The following is a 5000-nucleotide window of genomic DNA, read 5'->3' as shown; positions in this document are numbered from 1 at the left end:
ACCACAGTTATCCAAGTAAATGTGGGTACGATCTAAGGAACCATAACTGATTTAATGAGCCATTCGCGGTTTCACCTTAATACGGCATGTACTGAGACATGCATGGCTTAATCTTTGAGACAAGCATATGACTACTGGCAGGATCAACCAGGGAGCTTCGAGTAAATTTTCATCATACGAAGCAAAAATATGTATGTATATATATATCTTAGTCGCCGACTCTCTCCCCTTAAGAGTCGGATCGACGATACTTTTTCTCGTCTTTAAGACAGTTCTCTTTCTCCTCTCTCTTCTCTCTACTCTCTTCTCTCTTCTCTCTTCTCTTTCGAGTTGGTAAATTTCGCTCCACTATTAGATTACCAACTCCGCACGAATTACCACATGGGTATATCCGCGCATATACATCAGGAGGACCTCCAAAAATTTCAAACTCTCCCGTGTATCTCTCCGAGATCTTTTTAGAAGAAAAAGAATCTCGGATGTCACATCGACTTTCAGGTTTGTAAGCACGTATGCTCGAGCGCTCTCCATCGTGTAAGCACGGACATAACGCACGAAGTCCGAAGACCGCGTACGTTAACATGCTGGACATATCGAGAAAGCGCGAACCATGCTAGGCGTACCCATGTCGAGGCCCTCGCGTTAAAGATCATACTCTTCTTTTCGTTCTCTCTTCTTTGCCCAGAAATAATATATATTTCTTATAATATATACCTCTTAGTTTATGTATTTCTCTCTTAGGACACCTCAATTTTATATGTATATATTATATTTCATTCGAACAATTTTTGTTCGTCGCCCCTTTTTGTGTGTAGTATTTCGTTTGGTCTTTGCCATTAAATTTTTGTATACGAAAAATATATTTTCGCTCGGATAGAAAACCCCTTTTGGGTTTCTGAGAGTTGATGTGAGAGTCGTACAAGTATAACGAATATACGTTGTATCCAACCCAACATTCTGGGCTTACCACATAAGGGCCATTCGGTCTGAGACACCGACCCGTGGTCATGCTGTGTAGAGAAAAATTCGCAACGGAACGCGGTACAGAACAGTCGAGGAATGGACCTCGAGGAGCTGAACGACTGCTTCTCGACCGAGATCGTAGAATAGCCGCTCGCCCGCCGCTGCGCCGACCGGTCCGCTCGAACCGACGTGCTCTCTTATAGTAACCAAACGGGCGGCCGCGACGACCGCGGCGCCGGCCGCTCAGCACGGGCGCTTATGGTGGTAAACTGCCGCGCGTACAGACCAACCGGCCGGGCTGCTGGTACTTAGCCGCTGAAACTATGGTCGATTCGAACATATATTAACATACGATTTTTATTCGATAAATCGTTATTGTACATATTAAACGTTAGTTTCCACCGAAAGAAAAATTTTTTAGAATTTTTTTTTTCCAAAAATTGCAAGAGTAAACTTTTTTAATATTCGATTTAAAAATTTTTAAATGCTTAATCCTTACATTAAACTACTGGGAGAACTCAGAAATCATAATGAAAAAAATTACAAAAATTTATTTTTCTCAGAAACTCCGAAAAACAGAGTGGTCGAATCCGTGCAAGCCGGAATTTTTCTAAGTCCCCACGGTCAAGAGTAAACTTTTTTAATAAGCGTTTTAAAATTATTTCAATGTTTAATCCATGCGTAAACATGAAGTTTATTAACGTTTTTAACATTAAAAAAAATTACAAAAATTTATTTTTCAAAAAAAATGGAAAAAACCGATTCGTCGGAGCGAGGTGTCCTGCCCGTGCGGTAATTCCAGCAGGCGAATCGGACTTCCCGAAATTTTTCTAAGTCCCACGGTCGACACCAACTTTTTTAATAAGCGTTTTAAAATTATTTCAATGTTTAATCCATGCGTAAACATGAAGTTTATTAACGTTTTTAACATTAAAAAAAATTACAAAAATTTATTTTTCGGAAAAAAAGGAAAAAACCGATTCGGCGGAGCGAGGTGTCCAGCCCGTGCGGTAATTCCAGCAGGCGAATCGGACTTCCCGAAATTTTTCTAAGTCCCACGGTCGACACCAACTTTTTTAATAAGCGTTTTAAAATTATTTCAATGTTTAATCCATGCGTAAACATGAAGTTTATTAACGTTTTTAACATTAAAAAAAATTACAAAAATTTATTTTTCGGAAAAAATGGAAAAAACCGATTCGTCGGAGCGAGGTGTCCTGCCCGTGCGGTAATTCCAGCAGGCGAATCGGACTTCCCGAAATTTTTCTAAGTCCCACGGTCGACACCAACTTTTTTAATAAGCGTTTTAAAATTATTTCAATGTTTAATCCATGCGTAAACATGAAGTTTATTAACGTTTTTAACATTAAAAAAAATTACAAAAATTTATTTTTCGGAAAAAAAGGAAAAAACCGATTCGGCGGAGCGAGGTGTCCAGCCCGTGCGGTAATTCCAGCAGGCGAATCGGACTTCCCGAAATTTTTCTAAGTCCCACGGTCGACACCAACTTTTTTAATAAGTGTTTTAAAATTATTTCAATGTTTAATCCATGCGTAAACATGAAGTTTATTAACGTTTTTAACATTAAAAAAAATTACAAAAATTTATTTTTCGGAAAAAATGGAAAAAACCGATTCGTCGGAGCGAGGTGTCCTGCCCGTGCGGTAATTCCAGCAGGCGAATCGGACTTCCCGAAATTTTTCTAAGTCCCACGGTCGACACCAACTTTTTTAATAAGCGTTTTAAAATTATTTCAATGTTTAATCCATGCGTAAACATGAAGTTTATTAACGTTTTTAACATTAAAAAAAATTACAAAAATTTATTTTTCGGAAAAAAAGGAAAAAACCGATTCGGCGGAGCGAGGTGTCCAGCCCGTGCGGTAATTCCAGCAGGCGAATCGGACTTCCCGAAATTTTTCTAAGTCCCACGGTCGACACCAACTTTTTTAATAAGTGTTTTAAAATTATTTCAATGTTTAATCCATGCGTAAACATGAAGTTTATTAACGTTTTTAACATTAAAAAAAATTACAAAAATTTATTTTTCGGAAAAAATGGAAAAAAACCGATTCGTCGGAGCGAGGTGTCCTGCCCGTGCGGTAATTCCAGCAGGCGAATCGGACTTCCCGAAATTTTTCTAAGTCCCACGGTCGACACCAACTTTTTTAATAAGCGTTTTAAAATTATTTCAATGTTTAATCCATGCGTAAACATGATGTTTATTAACGTTTTCAACGTTAAAAAAAATTACAAAAATTTATTTTTCAAGAAAAATGGAAAATACCGATTCGGCGGAGCGAGGTGTCCAGCCCGTGCGGTAATTCCAGCAGGCGAATCGGACTTCCCGAAATTTTTCTAAGTCCCACGGTCGACACCAACTTTTTTAATAAGTGTTTTAAAATTATTTCAATGTTTAATCCATGCGTAAACATGACGTTTATTAACGTTTTTGACATTAAAAAAAATTACAAAAATTTATTTTTCAAAAAAAATGAAAAAACCGATTCGTCGGAGCGAGGTGTCCAGCCCGTGCGGTAATTCCAGCAGGCGAATCGGACTTCCCGAAATTTTTCTAAGTCCCACGGTCGACACCAACTTTTTTAATAAGCGTTTTAAAAATTATTTCAATGTTTAATCCATGCGTAAACATGATGTTTATTAACGTTTTCAACGTTAAAAAAAATTACAAAAATTTATTTTTCAAAAAAATGGAAAAAACCGATTCGTCGGAGCGAGGTGTCCTGCCCGTGCGGTAATTCCAGCAGGCGAATCGGACTTCCCGAAATTTTTCTAAGTCCCACGGTCGACACCAACTTTTTTAATAAGTGTTTTAAAATTATTTCAATGTTTAATCCATGCGTAAACATGACGTTTATTAACGTTTTTGACATTAAAAAAAATTACAAAAATTTATTTTTCAAAAAAAATGGAAAAAACCGATTCGTCGGAGCGAGGTGTCCAGCCCCGTGCGGTAATGCCAGCAGGCGATCCGGGGTACTCGAAATTTTTCTAAGTCCCGACGGTCAAGAGTAAACTTTTTCATCGCATATTTCAAAATTTTTTCAATGTTTAATCTACGCATAAAAACGCAGTTTATCGCAGTTTTTAACGTTGAGAAAATTGACAAAAATTTTTTTTTCACTGAAAATGGAAAAAATGTATCGGTCGATGCGGGCTATCCAGGCCGTGCGGTAATTCCAGCAGGCGATCCGGGGTACTCGAAATTTTTCTAAGTCCCGACGGTCAAGAGTAAACTTTTTCATCACATATTTCAAAATTTTTTTAATGTTTAATCCACGCATAAAAACGCAGTTTATTAACGTTTTTAACGTTGAGAAAATTGACAAAAATTTTTTTTTCACTGAAAATGGAAAAAATGTATCGGTCGATGCGGGCTGTCCAGGCCGTGCGGTAATTCCAGCAGGCGATCCGAGGTACTCGAAATTTTTCTAAGTCCGAACGGTCAAGAGTAAACTTTTTCATCACATATTTCAAAATTTTTTTAATGTTTAATCCACGCATAAAAACGCAGTTTATTAACGTTTTTAACGTTGAGAAAATTGACAAAAATTTTTTTTTCACTGAAAATGGAAAAAATGTATCGGTCGATGCGAGCTGTCCAGGCCGTGCGGTAATTCCAGCCGGCGATCCGAGGTACTCGAAATTTTTCTAAGTCCGAACGGTCAAGAGTAAACTTTTTCATCACATATTTCAAAATTTTTTCAATGTTTAATCCACTCATAAAAACGCAGTTTATTAACGTTTTTAACGTTGAGAAAATTGACAAAAATTTTTTTTTCACTGAAAATGGAAAAAATGTATCGGTCGATGCGGGCTGTCCAGGCCGTGCGGTAATTCCAGCAGGCGATCCGGGGTACTCGAAATTTTTCTAAGTCCGAACGGTCAAGAATAAACTTTTTTATTACATGTTTTAAAAATTTTTCAATGCTTAATCCGTGCATAAGAGTGCAGTTTATTAACGTTTTTAAGGTTGAAAAAATTGACAAAAATTTTTTTTTCTCTGAAAATGAAAAA

The 5000-nt window shown here is 37.4% G+C and overlaps 1 non-coding gene across 1 annotated transcript in view; it reads right to left on the bottom strand.

The window, feature by feature from the left end:
• The window catches only part of LOC143176778 (small subunit ribosomal RNA), a 1921-nt gene extending 1767 nt beyond the window's left edge, over window positions 1–154 (bottom strand). The window contains exon 1 of the ribosomal RNA XR_013001286.1: window positions 1–154. This exon is cut by the window's left edge and continues 1767 nt beyond it. This is a non-coding gene — a ribosomal RNA (small subunit ribosomal RNA).
• Window positions 155–5000: the final 4846 nt, after the last annotated feature.

This window comes from Nomia melanderi, unplaced genomic scaffold, assembly GCF_051020985.1.
Source record: "Nomia melanderi isolate GNS246 unplaced genomic scaffold, iyNomMela1 scaffold0826, whole genome shotgun sequence".
NCBI classification, from domain to species: Eukaryota; Metazoa; Arthropoda; class Insecta; order Hymenoptera; family Halictidae; genus Nomia; species Nomia melanderi.
This window is presented reverse-complemented; position numbering and strand designations above follow the sequence as displayed.